This window comes from Solea senegalensis, linkage group LG10 (assembly GCF_019176455.1).
Source record: "Solea senegalensis isolate Sse05_10M linkage group LG10, IFAPA_SoseM_1, whole genome shotgun sequence".
Classification (NCBI taxonomy): domain Eukaryota; kingdom Metazoa; phylum Chordata; class Actinopteri; order Pleuronectiformes; family Soleidae; genus Solea; species Solea senegalensis.
Window position 1 is genome coordinate 3,140,626 of NC_058030.1, and position 17,675 is coordinate 3,158,300.

A 17,675-nucleotide genomic window follows, 5' to 3' on the forward strand; every position below is an offset into this window, starting at 1 on the left:
ACAGGGATAAAAAAAAAGAAAAGCAGAAGAAGCAGAGTCTCTGAGGTGCCAGTGCTGCCCAAACAGCCTCAGTGCTCCTCCTGTATCTGTATCTGCAGTGCAGCTGAGGTCAGGGCCTCTCCTACTCTGTCGTCCTCATGATTGATCACCTCTTAGTCACATTCTGATTAAGATGCTTCTATTGACACTTGTGTGTGTGTGTGTCTCTCTGCATCAATTGTGCTGTGTTTTTCCTCCTCCGTCCCGACACTCACTCTCCATCGTCACGCAACCCCTCCTCCAAAAGGTCAGGATCATCTATTAAGATCTAGATTTGCTGACTGTTGTATTATTTATCCACACAGAGGAAGAGGAGACGCTCTATTAAAAGCCCAATTGACTCCGTCTGTGTCTCAGGCTCCATTAATGTCCCCCCCATGTTGGCTCCTCCCTCATATCTGCGTGTGTGTTTCAGTGTAAATGCTGCAGTGGATGAAATAAAATGAGTTTACAGTGAGTGGACAACTTTTGATGTGGCGTTTACAAGCGGCTCGGTGCAGTGGGGGAAACAGGAGAAAAATCACATCCGTCTTATTGGAGGATATTGGTATTTTTGTCCCCCCCTTACTCTGACGGGGGGGACTTCCCCCAGAGAGTGAGGCGTAGTAAAAAGAAAAAAGGAAAATCAAAAAAAACAGAAAGCACTGCTGCACGTTGTCAGTACAATCAGGTCATAGTAAACGCACTATTGATTGCCGGAGGCGCGTTAATTCCCTGAGGGAATATTGTGTGAATATTCTAGTGACACCACAGGAGATAAAAATATCACAGAATACTACTGCGATCGTTTGCAAGGATATCGTTGACCACCTCGGGCAAGATATTAGTTTCCTTCAGAACGTTCAGAGGGATTATTCCACACGCAGCCAGATTTTCATCTGGTCCCAGATTAAACTGGACATGTCTTAAATTCCTGTGCTACTAACTTTTTTTTTTTAAATCGTCCATCCCATAAGTTACTGCTCCTGCTGTGTCTCCATTTTTTTATGGCAGTTTTTTTTTTTTTAAATCACCAGGGCGATATATTTCCCCCATGTGACAGATTCAAAGTCCCTCGTGTCCTTAAATTCAACTTTACAGTGGCCACAGCTGGACAGTCCCCAGATATGTCAAAAGAACATTTATAGAGGTATAAAAATTGGATTAAAAAGTTATAGTAAAAGTAAAAAGACTTTTCAAGTAAAACAATTTTGGATTTTCCTTCTATGTCATTTATTTTATTGGGTTGTACTGTTTTCAAAAAAAGCAATAACCATCAGTGTGTTCCACCTATAGTCCACGTTCCTCTTTAAGTCAGATTATATCAAAAATAAAAACACTCTGCTACTTTTACTCTAAATTGCACTCATTTGTGTGTTTATTAAAATGTTGCTACGCTGTGTGCGTGAGTAAAACACCATGTAGAGCAGAGGTCTAAATACTAAATACACCTGAATCCTCTGTTAAATATTCAGATTTTGCTAAATAAATGTTGGAGATTAACGCATGTTTTTGGGATTTTTAATTCTTTTTTAACTGATCTACAGTTCGGCATTGTCGGACGTCACGCTCATGAGTCTTCCAGTGACGACACTCTGACCAATCATTCGGCTCAGCCCGCTTGGAACCTGTACTAAAAAAGTACCAGGTACTATCACTGATGAAAAAGCAATAGAGTCGAGTGGTGCTGGAACTGTGCAGTGGAAAAGCGCCATGCCAACACAAAGAATTGTCCAGAAAAAACCCAGTCCTTCAGCAGTTTGATATGATAAAGACTGTAATAAGCACCCGCCCCTGCTCTGCTGCTGTATACACACAACCACTCCCTCAGTCAGGTCTGATAGTTTTACTTGACAGGGCCAATTTTAAGCTGAAGGATGTGTTTCTGTTCATGAAGACCAAACGGAGGCAGATTTAACAGCGGTGAAATGACAATTTTCTTTCACCAAACCCATTTTTGAAAATGTGGTTAAAATTTCAGTACATTTGAATAATAAATAATTAGTGAATAAAAGAGTTGAGAAGATAGAGAGAGTGGAGACAGAGTCTTATACAGTACTGACTGGAGAACAGCAGGTTCATAGGTGTCTGTGTGTGCTGTGACTGTTAAAAACGGGGCTGAATGGCAGATCATCACGCAGAGTGACATGCAGACACGGAGACAGTGACAGACGCAGCCAAAATTGAGCCAACTATCGCTCAAGTGTTGGCGCTGAAAAGTGGGGTGACATGAAGAGGTGAGGAGGCACCACGCTCTGACAAATTTACGCGAAAAGGAAAAGTTCCTGGAGTTAACCTTGAGGCCCGATAAACCACTTTAGGAGGAAGTGAATAAGAAACGGCTGTGATGGAGTGCTTAAGAACTCCTCAGACATCGCAGTGTGGGTAGATGTTAATTCATTAGCTGGCTGCTTAGGGGACAGAGGAGTGGAGAGGCATGCACAGAGGGATCCACGGGCAGACAGAGATAAATAGAGCAGACGGGTCTCAGAGGGCGCAGACACAGAAAAAGAACCACACTTTCTTCACTACAACAGCTTTAAAGCTGCAGAGCGGCGGAAGAAAAATACAGCAATTGTTGATTTTCATCCCTTTTTTTGGATCAAAGTTCTCTGTCCTGAGTCCCATTCACTGCTTTGAACATGCAGCTCATACTTCATATCCAGACAGATAACCGAAGAACATTTCCCCCCCTCTCTCTGAGGACTATGTTCGGACAGTTTTTTTTTCCCCCATTGATGTGAATCAGATCTGATGTTTTTCACCACTGTGTTACACTGAAAGCTCAGACAAAAAGATGACTAAACGTGGCGATATCTTTGCTCGCGCCTCCAAAACAGTCCAAAACATCCGGCCTTAGTCACAGTCTCTGACAACAAAATTCAGGATGAACATCGCAGTGTGATTGGCTGCTGCTACGACCCACATCTGCTGAAGAACCAATAGAAATGCAGCATGAAACGATGAGTGGACGGAATGGAGGGAAAATTAACTCAGTGGGATTCCAATGATTCAGTGCTTTCCCACTATGCAGTTCTAGCTCGGCTCGTCATGGCTCGACTCTAGTTGTTTTTTTTTTTGCTTTTCCATTAGCAATAGTACCTGGTATCTGGTGCTTTTTACCATACCTGCTATGGCGAAGTTTCAAGCGAGCTGATCCGATGCTAAAATGGCCAACATCGACAGACTGCCGGCCACTGATTGGTCAGAGAGTGTTGTCACTAGACGAGTCATGAGCGTGACGTCCGACACAAGAATCAAAGTGCACAATGCCGAACTTTAGATCAGTTAAAAAGAATTAAAAATCCTGAAGACATGCAGTACTGTCCAACATTTAGCAAGGAAAATGTCTAAAATGTCAATATTTAACAAGGGAGTCTGTTGCTTTTTAGCTGACGATTCTGGGAACAAATCTTTTTAATGAACTGATTCTAATGATTCAGCTACACCCAAAACAACTGCTTTGACGCATATAAAACACCGCGTTTCACGCAGCCGTGCTATGACGACCATGGTACCCAAGTGGAGTAGATACAATAGTAATGGAAAATTACATTTGTGACACCAAGCTGTGTGGAGCTGAGCCGTGCCAAGCTGAGTAATGCTACAACTGTATCATAGAAAAGCGTCATTACGCTCGTGTCTTGACGTGCATCATAGCTTGTGACTCAGCCGTCGCACAGTCTGCATCAACGTTTATTAGATCCATGTCAGACAATGCAGTTTGCAATAAACTTATAAGATCTAACAGATTATTAGATTAATAATTATGGATTAAGACAATGTAGTGACCTGGTCCTGAATTCATGCAGGGGTTTTTTTTGCCTACATGTATATTTGTGTGTGTGTTGTTGGCATTGACCAGTGCACAGGGATTGGTGGGTCATGACCCAAAAGTGGGTCGTGGGGTCAAAACCAGCGAGTCGAAGTACTGTCAATAACATGTATTCTGTGATTTGTGCTTTGTTATGCAGAAAATTAAACTCTTAAACTGTTGTTTGCCTGTGACATCACATACAGTTGTATAAAATACAACTATATAAAGTCTTTCGCCATTTAATCTAAACATACAGAAATCTTATTTTAAGCCATTACACCCATCCGTTGTACAAAGACATTGTGTATTCCATTGTTCAAAAAAAAAAATTGCAACTTTGACTCCTCCCCCTTTTTTTAAAGTCGCTTTACACTACGTCGAACAGCCAGGAGGAGGCGCTCTCTGGCTCTCTATGATTGGTTGAAGTCCCCCCATCACAGATCAGATTACACTAAGCCTGAAAACAAAATCCAGAGGCGATGCAGGAGTCTAGTTTTCTCTCTCTCTCTCACGAACGATGAAATTATTGATTAATAACAATGAACAAAAATAGGTTGCCTACCCCTGCTTTATTGGGCAGTTGTGTGCAGTTCATATTGATTCGACTGCAGGTACAAAAATCAAATGCAGGATCGCTGCAAACACGGTGTGATTGGCTCAGTGTTGTGTGTTATTCCTAAAACACTGCACTGTCAGCAAAGGCCAGATAATGACCAAACCTCCAGCCTCAGTGAGAAAGCAGCAGCGACGCTCACTGTATCTCAGCCAAGAGCCAGATGTCCATCAACAAAAAACAACTCACTGAGGCTCTGACTTTCAGGAGTCTGTTTGCCTCTATGTCGTTTCCTTTCAAACTAACGTCAGATAAAGTCTTAAATGTGTCATCAGGAAACACTTCTGAAGTCAAAAGTGTGGTCTGTCTCCGATCACTTTCATATTATTCTAGATTTGTTTTCCCAGGGCTGCAAAAATGTAACAGGGGTAGATGAGAAAACAAGATATTAGCAACCTGTTCTCAGTGTATTCTGCCATAGTCTCTTGTTGATAGCATTTAGTTGGAACAAAACTCTCTGGATTACACCATTACACATACATACACTGCACCATGATGGGGATTCGGTGCATTTAGTGCGTTGAAATTGCAATCCTCAAATTTGTCAAACATAAAACATACAAACAGGTGGACCATTTTCACCAGATGGCTGTGATTTTGAACATTCTGACGTGGTTCCATTGCGACATGACGATGTGTCCCTGTCACTCAAAGCAGAGCTATGCAGGATTTTTACCCTAATTTAACAGCAACAGAGTCATTGTGATGCTGTGGTGGTCTTGTTGTGGGGAGATTTGGGGGCCGTCTCCACTCCACTCTACTGTCTGTTAGAGGAAAACCAGCCTTGCACAATCAGGACACTACACACACATACCCGAGCCAGGTACCAGCTTTACGATCAAGGCAGTGATAGAATTATTTTCATCATGGCAGAGCCGGCGAAAATTAAGCAGAGAAAAACGCCGTCAGAGAAAGCGAGGAAACGACCGCGTGAGAGCGTGCATTTTGAAATAACACAATAGTAAGATAAGATAACATAACAGAATACAGTATAACATAACATGGCATGACATAATATAACATGACATGATATAATATAATACAATACAATACAATACAATACAATACAATACAATATAACATGACATAATATAATATAACATGACATAATATAATATAATACAATATAATATAACATGACATACTATAATACAATATAACATGACATAATATAATATAACATGACATAATATAATATAATACAATATAATATAACATGACATACTATAATATAATACAATATAATATAACATGACATACTATAATATAATACAATATACTATAACAGGACATACTATAATATAATACAATATAATATAACATGACATACTATAATATAATATAACATAATATAACATAACATGACATAATATAATATAACATGACATAATATTATACAATATAATATAACATGACATACTATAATATAATATGATATAACATAACATAACATAACATAACATAACATAACATAATCCTTTAATAGTCCCATGGCAGGGAAATTGTTGTATGGCTGTAACCATTATGTCAGTATGTCATAAAAAAAACAAAACCCCTGATCTTTCTCTTTAGGAGAGGCAAATAATAAAGAAAAGGATCCAAATTGAGTTTTAATGAAATAAAGGTCAGGACAACAGCAGCAGGATACTGATGTTTGTTTGTATTCTCTTCACACTCATTCAGATTGTTTTCACTTCATATTTTTCCCTTGTTCATCCACACACACACACACACACACACCTCCTATTGCTGTGTCTCTCCGTCCCCCTCTTTCCTCCCCTCTTCCCACGAGGTTGGGAGCCACCGCTGTATGTGAGTGACAAATTTGCGGTCAAACCACGGACACAGCATCCAAAATAAGGATGTGTCAGGGGGCGTATTTTGGCGCAGAATTTGTCACGTCGGTCCAGGAATAAAACACTGACGTACACTCGTACTCACCAGTGCTTTAAACTTCAAACAAAGTCAAACATCAAAGTTCCCTCCTGTCACATCTGCAGAGGAGGAACACAACAGCTCAATACCTCATTCCCCTGCATTTTAGCAAATGGGTTTGCCCTTCTCATCCGAGCGCTGGTCATTAGACATTAAAAGCAGCTTATGAGTTCATTACAGGCGCAATCATCATAATATAATCATCTTCTGTGCGATTTGGACACTGTGGAAAACCTCAAGGCAAAGACGGAACCATGTGAGGGAACGTGGAAAACAACACCCACATAACTCGGCCATTACAGATCTATAATGTATTCTGTGATGACAGGCTGTCTGTTATCATACGCGGCATTAACGCGAGGTCAAACAGCAACAGTCATTAACGACGCGGCGTCATCAACAACTACCCCACATGAAAATGATGCTTTAATTATATGTCGTGGTGAATATTAATAATAGCTAAACTACTACGTGACCGCCAGGTGCATGCAACAAAAAAACTATGTCACACAGGGTAACGTGGTTAGCCAGTGGTTCAGTGGGATATAAAAAACACACATGTAAGAGTGACGCCATGAAATATGTATAGCAGATATTGTATGAAATGATTAAATCTTTTCATAGAGTGATAGTTTTTAAGGCAGCACGAGAGACACTCACTGACACAGGACAACAGGGGACGCGAGAAAAACACACATCTGCTCGAGTGTGCAATATCCTGAGAGCTTTTTTTGTTGTCATTACACATTCACTGTTGTGACTGGAAAAAGGAAATTTGTAAACCAAACACTCTCGCACCAGAGTCCATAGAGAAAAATCATCATTTTTTAGCTTGAGGGGACACAGGATCTGCCTGGTTTGGTGAGTTTATGTCACACGGGTAAACCTGAATGAAGAATTAAACACCCAGTACACAAAACAGCACATTTGTATTTACTGATGGAGTAAGTTGCACTATTGTGTGAGATTTTCTCAATGGGCTTTGGTGCAGGGGAGTAAGCAGTTTATACAGCGACACAAACTTCAGTTTCTAGTTGAAAGAAAGTCTCTCTATTGACAAGAAAAAACAAACATATTCTCAAGATTTCACATACTCAAGCAGGCATATCAGTTATTACGTGGTTCTATAGGCACAGGGTGTCACAAACTGGACACAAGTGCAGGACAATTCGGGGATTATTGCAAGCAAATATTCTCTTGATGAATGAAACAAAGGCAGAATCAAGCAACAATAAAACAAGAACAAAGAAAGCAAAGCAAAAGGACTCAAGGGTAGTAAAGTAAAAACCAACTTACAGAGATCAAATCCATGAGGGGAACAGGATATGAGGAGCAAACCAAAATCATGGGAAAGTCAAATCTGACAGAGAACAAAGTTTATATACACACTAGGAAGGGGCGGGACAACGAGACACAGGTGAAACTAATTAGGGCGGGGCAGGTCATCATAAAGGTGGGAAAGCAGACAAAGACCAGGGAGTGATAAAGTGACATAACACCAGTAACAGTAACTAAGAGGAAAATAAAACTCAAACCTAATCAGGAAATAATCCAGATATATCAACATACTACAAATAAAACAAAGGTCTGGTTTAGTACAGTGATACAGTCCCTGAAAACCATACTGAAGAAAAAAATATCCTCAATATATACAAAATAAACCAAAATAATGAAACATTTAAATATACAAACGATGCACTCTGAACACTTTTTTTGTAATATATCAATTTTATCCTACAAACCATGTGTTGATAATAGAAAAATACCACATGTTACGGTCAAAACTGTAAAATCTACATTTATTTTCTCTAAAAACACATTTTATGACTTTTATATCTCAAAAATTCTTTTGTTGAAAATAGAAAAACATAGATTTTTGGTAAAATGTACATTTTATGAGTGTTAAATCTACAAAACATCTATGTTGGTAATAGAAAAAGACCACATGTTACAGTCAAAGCTGTAAAATGTACATTTATTTTCTGTAAAATATACATTTTATGACAGTTAAATCTAAAAAAAAATTGATAATAGAAAAACATCTATTTTCTGTAAAATATAAATTTCATCACCGTAAAATCTACAAACCATTTGTGTTGATCGTAGAAAAAAACATATGTTACTATCAAAACTGTAAAATGTACATTTATTTTCTCTAAAAACACATTTTATGACTTTTATATCTCAAAAATTCTTTTGTTGAAAATAGAAAAACATAGATTTTTGGTAAAATGTACATTTTATGAGTGTTAAATCTACAAAACATGCATGTTGGTAATAGAAAAAGACCACGTGTTACCGTCAAACCTGTAAAATGTTCATTTATTTTCTGTAAAACATACATTTTATGACAGTTAAATCTACAAATATGCACATATTTGGTCTTCATCAAACTTTTAGGGCCCACAGACGTGTACATCAAACTGAACCAATTGAAAACAAGCCGGTGACATGAGGACGTTTCCTGCCATGGTGTCATTTCACTCTCCTGTGGATATCTCATCATATTTAAGCTCTCCCTCTGTCGTTGCTGTTGTCCTGGGCCCCTGACGCGCTGCAGCAGCTTGTTGCGAGTCCCCACTCCGTTGACAGCTGACGAGTTTTGACAGCTGCTGGGATGAAGACGTAAAAACCTAGAGAGAGAGACTGTGTAAAAACCAACACGCTGACGCTGATCCAGCAGTGAGTGTGCTGTGTGTTCTCGAGTGGGGGCAAAAACACAGCTTTCACTTTCGCCATCCATCCATCAGCAAACACACTCTCAGACTCTCTCTTTTATCTCTCACTCCTCCTCCTCCTCCTCCTCAGGACTCTTTTCTTTTTTTATGCTTAGTTTCCTCGCATCTCTTTTATCTTTCTATCACCTCTTTCCTGCCTCCTCTTGTTCCCCTTCCACCTCTTTTTTTGTCTGCCCCTCTCCTCTCTCCTCTCTATCTCTGCCCACCGTCCCTTTCTCCCTTTCTCTCTCTCCATGGATAATTCATCAGTGTTTCTCAGCTGCTGTCTGCCTGCCTGCCTACTGTGATTTCCACTGGGACTCTTTCAGGGACCATTCCCAGCTCAGCCGGGAATTAGGGCCATGGCTACGGAGAGAAATTAATCACAGCCACCTTACACTAACACACACACACACACACACACACACACACACACAACAACTGCTCCACAATATAGCAGTTTCCCACTAAACTAAACACATCTGCTCACCTTCACTTTAAACTTAGTGTTTGATACACACACACACACACACTTGTTTATATAGTGAGGACACAACATATCAGACATAGTGCATTCCCTAACTCTTTACAACTAAGTGTCTAACCTTAACATTTACCCTAAAACCAGGCTTAACACTGAAAAAGGTAGGTTTTTTTTATTTTTTTTTATTTTTACATTTCTGGGACCTCACATAGATATAAATACAAGAACACACATACACACACACACACGCACACTGGTTTCCATGGCTTCAGAGGACATACATTCATTTTAAACTTAACTATAAATACTACAGGCCTGAACCCTAACCTAACCTCAGTCTAACTTTAAAACATTACTTCATCTTAAAATATAATAATATAATTTATGTTATGAGGACTCAATTTGTGTCCCTATGGTGTAAACAGATGTAGGTCCCCACAACATAAGGAATACCAGGTGTACACACACACACAGTTGCTGCTGCTCTGAAGATCAGACTAACGTTCATTAATCCTGATCCTAATCTTAAATTAACCACAATTCAAATCTTAGTCCTAAACTTAAACAGGTTTTGGTCTCATATGAGAAAAAGATGATGGTGAGAATGAAAAGCTGGAAATTGAGTAGCAACTAATGATTATTTACATAATCCTATAATCTGTTGATTATTTTTCCAGATTAATTGATGAGTTCAACAATCTCTAACGGTATTTTCCCAAAACTCAAAATTATACTTTTCCTAAACTGTTGAGTTAATTATGTTAAAATTGTTGTTGTTAATGTCGTAATCGTTGCAGCCCCACAATAGAGTATGTTTGTTCTGGACCTTGTTCCAAAACCTGGTCCTAATGAGGCAGGACCTCATTTTCTGAGGAACTGGTTAAGTTTAACTGGTTAACTGGATAGCTGAGTGTGTGAGTGTGTGTGTGTCCGTGTGTGTGTGTGTGAATGAAAAGCTGGAAATTGAGTAGCAACTAATGATTATTTACATAATCCTATAATCTGTTGATTATTTTTCCAGATTAATTGATGAGTTCAACAATCTGTAACGGTATTTTCCCAAGACTCAAAATTATACTTTTCCTAAACTGAGAGTTAAGATGTTAAAATTGTTGTTGTTAACCTCGTAATCGTTGCAGCCCCACAATAGAGTATGTTTGTTCTGGACCTTGTTCCAAAACCTGGTCCGCACCTCACACGTTGCAACTGAAGCTCACGTCGACAGCTGGACGCTCGAGCTGCAGCCACAAAACAAACTAAACCAAGAAGAAGAAGATGAAGATGAAGAAGATGAAGAAGAAGAAAAGAAAGGGTTCAAACAACAGGAAACAGTCTGAGTGGAAAAGCTTTTAGAGAGAGGTTTGATCAGTGTCATCAGTGATTCCCAGAGGCTGATTTATTTTGACGTCGCCAACTCATTTTCCAGCCTTTTTGCTTAATAATGATCAAATAAAACACATAAAATGAACTTGGAAGTTATTCATTTATTAGAACACCTGTCATAAAGAAACTAGAGAACTTAAATATTTTAGAAATCTTTCAAAAAAACTGAAAATGTTAGTGTTGTTTGGCAAAAATAACAAAACTGAATTCATGTTTTTTTTATACCCACATTTGAGACGACTCACTGTGCTCAGACATTATTGAATTCATTAAGCATAGCATTCAACCACTAAAGTTAATGTTTCTGCTCAGGAATGCATGTAAATAACATCAACAATAACATCTTAGTCAAGAAATAATAACAGGCTTTTACTGTTTATTCAGCACATGGATAACAACACATTATTATTGTTATCCATGTCATTTTGGTTAAAGAGCTTCTACACACTGGTGTATTAACTATTACAGAAACATAAAAAAATGATGTTGATAACTAATGTTAGTTTAGGGCAGCTGTGGCTTTGGGTGGTGGTCTAATATATTTGTTAAGCACTGCAAATCTTGTGAAAATGGCTGATTTAACCTATTGGAAATAAAAAAAATTCTAAACAATAGTCAGAAATGTCACAGTACACTGTAAAAAAAATAATCCAATAGATTATACGGTAATTATACTGTCTAGAACACAGCTCACCTCTGGGTCAACGAGTACGGGAGTTATAGCAATAGGCTACTTTAATGGAATTAGTGGGCTAAAGGGAGTCACACCTGGACTTACAAATAAATAATACAAATAACCCACATTTCATTCATACCTATTGTGGATTGGTTTAGTCTTGACCCCTGGCTCTCCGTGATAGTATAACTGGTTTCTCTTCAGTGTGTTTTTCCATTGTTGCGATGAAGGATTTGTGCAATTGAGAAATATTTTTAGTTCCTTTAAATTATATTATTGTTATTGCTCTCCGCTTTTATTGTTGTGTATATTTCTTCCATATTTATAGTGTAATAACTGGCTTCTCTTCAGTGGAAAAACACCATTGTTCTGATGGATTTGTACAATTGAGAAATATTTTTCTCTACTTCATTTTTAATTCATAATTTTTTTTCCCACACAGATCTTGTTACATTTTTTATATTTAGCATGTATATATATATATATGTAGTTTAGATGTCCTTGTGGACAAACATCACAATTTGCTTAACCCTTGTGGGGTTATTCTTATGTGTTGTTGAGACTCATTTTATATCGCATTTTTATTTGTGATATAAAGTAGCAATAATTGTGCATAAGTCACAAAATTCGACAATTTTTTCTTGTTTTTGTTCATAAAAAATGAGCCAAGTGAACTTTGAACTGTGACATATTTCACAAATTCAATCAGATTTGAAACATTTTGAGTACTTTTTGCTCAGTTGTTACAGTTATAGTTGTGTATACTGTACATGTAAACATAGTAATGAAAAAAAGCAGTGTTCTAAGGGTTAATATTTTATGTATTAATTTCATGGTTGTTTGTTCTGTTTTTTTTTAGATTTACAAACCATTTGTGTTAATGATGGAAATTGTACCTTATACCTCATACAAAAATACAATTTTTACCAACTTAACCGCCCTTAAACTTGGACATTTGGTCGAGCGAGTGAATAAGTGAATCTGCGGTGATGAAATTCAGGAAACTAACACAGCGACAGAGCGGGATGGAGCTCAATTGATTAGCATCAATTAGAGAAAAGGTCAGGCTACAGCTGAGGCAGTGAGGCTGCTGTCACTGGGATTACTGCAGAGACACACACACACACACACACTGGTGGTGCAGTCTTTGTGTGGACACTCATGGACCGTCAATCAATCCTCCTCATGTGTAATGATCTCTGCTGACCATTACTACTCTGTCAGATCATCTTCACCGACACGACTACATTTTTGATGTTGCAAGGACATTGTAGCAGATCCTCGCAACATCAAAGGCTTTTTTTGAGGGTTAAGACTCGGTCAATTCACCATCGATTAGTTGTTTGGTTCATAAAATGTTAGAAAATGTTGCTTGGTGTTTGCTCAAACCTTGAAACGATGATGTTCTTGTTTTAGTCCACAAATGAGACATTTGTTTGTTCTATGGAGCAAAAACCAAGGAAAGAAACCCCCGACAAAATATTCACATTTAATTGTACAAAAACAATCACTCGGATTGATATTCGATTAGTGAAATAGGTGACACATATAGTAATTGTTCAAAATTTGATTTACCGTTGCAGCTCTAGTCTCAAGATCCTTCACGGCAAACATAGAAACTGTTTAACTAAAACTAATCTTTAATTTTAATCCAAATTGAAAAAAATCAAGTCATCCAAAAACAACAAAAACAAACAGCAAAGCAAAATCAAAGGAAGCAGTCTGGCCACAGCAAGTAGGGACAAAAAGTTCAGGTGATCCCAAGAAAAATAGAAAGCAAACATAAAGACTGCATGTTACCAGTAACACGAAACAATCTGAGTCAGTGGTGACAATCAGAGTAATCTGCATCAGCTGAGCTGGAGGGAAACCAGGTAAAGGGGTTTCTCCAGCCAGACTGCAGGGACAAAAACAAGAAGACACACCCACAAACACACAGACACACCCACTCATGCAGACTGGGGGAAAACAGACAGACAGCCATGTAACAGGAGGGGAACGGGGAAGAGGAAATATATAAGACATAACAGTGTGATGATGATGATGATGATGATGAAGTAAATGGCTAAATTGTCTGTATTTATATAACACTGTTTCTCGCCTTGATGATGCACTCCATACAGCATACCGCACGTTTTTCTATCACACGTCTTTCGTACACATTCGCAGCCGCGAGGAGCAACGTCCTGCCGACTAGCGGAGCCAAGAATAGAACCCACAACCTTCCAGTTGAAAGACGACTCGCTGGGTTAGGGGTTAGAGTTGCGTTTAGTCATTTTGACCGTTCGTAGATTATTTGCAGGTAATTTCAATAAACAAAGTACAATCTAAAAATACATAGATATGTAATGTGAATATATGTGACAGTAAACATGAGGAAACACATTGTGAATTGTGAAAAGTGAGAGTTTTTTTCATTTATAACTCAAAAGAAATTCATTGTTCCTTGAACCTTAAAACATATGAGTTCATTAACTCATCACTCATCTCTCTCTTCTCTCTCTACCTCACCTTCCTCTTGTGCTTTATCTCCCCCTCTCTGTCCCCCACCTCTCCTCTGTTCCCCATTTTTCATTTCACCCCAACCTGTCTTGGCAGATGGCCGCACATCTTTGAGTCTGGTTCTGTCAGAGATTTCTTCCTGTTAAAAGGGAGTTTTTTTTCTCCCTCCATTGATGCTCATTGTGTGAATTCTTGGTTCTATGTGTCGTCTATGTACAAAGCCTTGAGATCGTGTATGGTGAGTGCAATACAAATCAAATTGAATTGAGTTAATGCTGTCGTTTGTTGTCGCTGCCCTGGTACGACATCACCAGACACAGCCCACACCCGCACCACGCCTACCCAGTGAAGGCACTGTTCTCAGTCGAAGCACAAAGCCTGACCCAGGACTGTACCATTCCAAACTGTGCTGTACTGTACCATGATGGAAACACAGCATAAAAATGCTGTGGCTTTGTTTAGGTTAGTCCAAATGAATGGACGTCAATGCAGTGTCCTATAAAGAAGAGTGTGTGTGTTGGTGCACCTCTGCAACATGCCTTGAATTATATAGCTACTGGTTCATCCACTCAAGGTCACACACACACACACACACACATGCTCACACTGTCCTCCTTTTTGTAAAATAACAAAACCATCTTTCTTTTAACATCCCTTGACGCTCACCCATTCTCGTGCTAACCTCCGGCTCCTCCTCCTCTTCTTTACTTTCTTCCATCCTCCTTTTCCTCCTCTCTCTGCCCCCCCAGTGAAACCATTCATTAATACAACCTTGCGTTCCCGTGCTCACGTCTCCCTTGCATATATCTTCATAATCTGTCCTTCATGTCCAAGTCTTTACATCTTCACAGTCTCTTGCTGTCTTTGTCACAATGCATTCAATTTAAAGCAAATAAAGTGAGAAGGCTAAGGAAGCGATTGTGGATGCTCAGAATGAGGAGAAGCGGTGCCTCTGAGTCACTGATGTGCAAAGCGTGCACCTTTGTATGGATTTGATTTAAAAAAAAAATGTTATTTATTAACTTCTCTTATGAATCTAATTTGCCAGATGTAGTTTGGTCATGAGGGCAGATAGAGTTTCGTCGCCTGGAACGATGAATGGATGAAGCCTCAGGTTACAGACCTGAAAAAAAAACCTTCCTTCTTCGCACGAATGCCAGTTTTCAAGCACTTGTTGAACATCCACAGAATCAGCATATTCTCGTGTTTCACACCTGAATTAAATGTCTCTTGGTGAGAATTTCTGGAAATTCCTGGAATTTACCCTGAAACGTTTGGCTCACCTCGAATGGAACCTCACCAGTGCAGGTACTAAAAAAGGTACCAGGTACCAGGTATGTTATCAATAATGAAAAAGCAAAATAAAACAATGAGCTGAGCTGTGTGTGTAAAGACAGACTCAGATTAAAAACCTACTGTGAATAACAAAATGTTCCTCAATCACTATTTCAGTTTCCGGTCCTAAATGTACAATACTCTAATAAAATGATCATAATAATATTCATAGGGGCAGCAATAGCACTGCAGATACTGTAGGTAATAATACTAGAGGTAGTGGAGTTCCACTACAATAGCACTGTAATATATATTTCATCACACACAATAAAAGTGTTGTCAAATAAAATCCTGTTCAGTGTGTTGTTTTTGTACTATTGTTATTATTATTATTTTTGTTATTATTTTGCGACTGTAACCACAGAACACAAAAGCGCTCTCGTTTGTTTCGCGCAGTCATTAAGGAGTTCAGCCTGAATTCATTTCTGCTTAATTATGAGATTTGTACAGTGTCCCTTCCAGACCCTTTGTGTAATTAAAGGGTTTAATTTCACTGCGGCATATTAGTCAAACGTTTAATGCAGCGAGTTGTGAAAATATTGCTATAAGATAATTAGTATTTAAGAACTAATTGTTAAAAAAAATAAATAAAAAAAAAGAGGAAAAGAATAACTGATAAAAATTTTGTGTTAGTTCTGTAACGAGCTGGAAACTTGTTTTCATTGTCATTCATTGTCCTGTCATTCAAATACAGGCACACAGGGCCGTATATATATATATATATATATATATATATATATATATATATATATGTGTATATATATGTGTATGTATGTGTGTATGTATATATACGTATGTATATGTGTATGTATATGTATATATGTATATATATATATGTATATGTGTGTATTATATATATATGTATATATATGAGATAATAATAAGCCAGATTTATTAGTTTGAAAAATCAGACTTTATTGCAACCAATAAGATAGACCAAGCCTTCAAGGGCTTTTTTTCACTTATACTGTATATACTGTATATACATGTATATATGTGTATGTATATATATATATATATATATATATATGTATATATATGTAAATATATATAGATGAGATAAGAAGATAAAGATAGACCAATCTTAATAATGAGCCAGATTTATTAGTTTGAAAAATCAGACTTTATTGCAATGCAGTGAAAACTCATCTGCATAAGTAATTCATGCAGTAAAAAAAAGGAGAAAACAGAAGTCTGAGTGCGCCGAAGAATCCTTCAACTTCTTTTTAAAGCCTCTCAATGAATTTCTGTTGCTGTAAAGTTTCCCGCTGCTTCATTTCAGCTTTTCTTTACAGAGGTATAATCACCCATTTCACAGCTGTCTGGTATATATAAAGGAGAGAGCCGCTGCTGCGTCGGAAACATTTGCGCCTCAAGGTCAAAATGAATAAATAAAGAACTTTTGACACAGATAACTACCCCCAGTTTTCTGAGTGCAAACCCAGGGAGAAGCTGTGTTTGTATAACTCCAGCTGAAGGTTTTCTCGCTGCTAAACCACAGAGGAAACTCTCAGTGCAGGAAAGTGACCTTTAAAAAAAAGGAAACATCAGGGCCGAAAAACACCTTCGCTGCGTACGTGTCCATGCAGATGTCGAGGATTTGTGTGTCACTGTCTTTGGACCGGTGGACTGTGAATTTACACGTGCTCCTGCACTTACTGTGCAGGCCCCCCCCGAGGACCTCCGGGACTTCATCTTCGCTCTATAAACTGCTGCTGCTTCTCTGTTTACTGAGGCATCCGGCGCTAATAAAATATTCATCTGCAAAAAAAGAAAAAGAAAAGAAAAAAATGTTCCAAATAACTGCGAGCAACTCCTGCACAACATACAGCAGTGTGGCCGACGTTCACCTGAGACTCACTCACGCTCTCCTCACACCAAAGTACGTGTGGAGGTTCAAGTGCACGGGCAGGGGTGGTTTTAGGAAATCTGAGGCCCTGGGCAAAGGTTCACTGAAAACAACTGCTTTACAAGTCACTCGTCACTCTTTGTTTCCGCCCACGTTGAGTAAGTACTATGTTTGTAGTGGGAAACCAACCGAAACCGTGGCGTGCCGTGCCGAGGCCAAGCCAGGTGAGCTGGGATGTGGCAGGGGTGGAAAAGGGGCTAAAGATGCGCGGTCATCTGCCTCGACAGGTTGCGGTGAAAGTGCTTTATAAATAAAGTTGGAGTGGATTGGAAAATCATTGGATCAG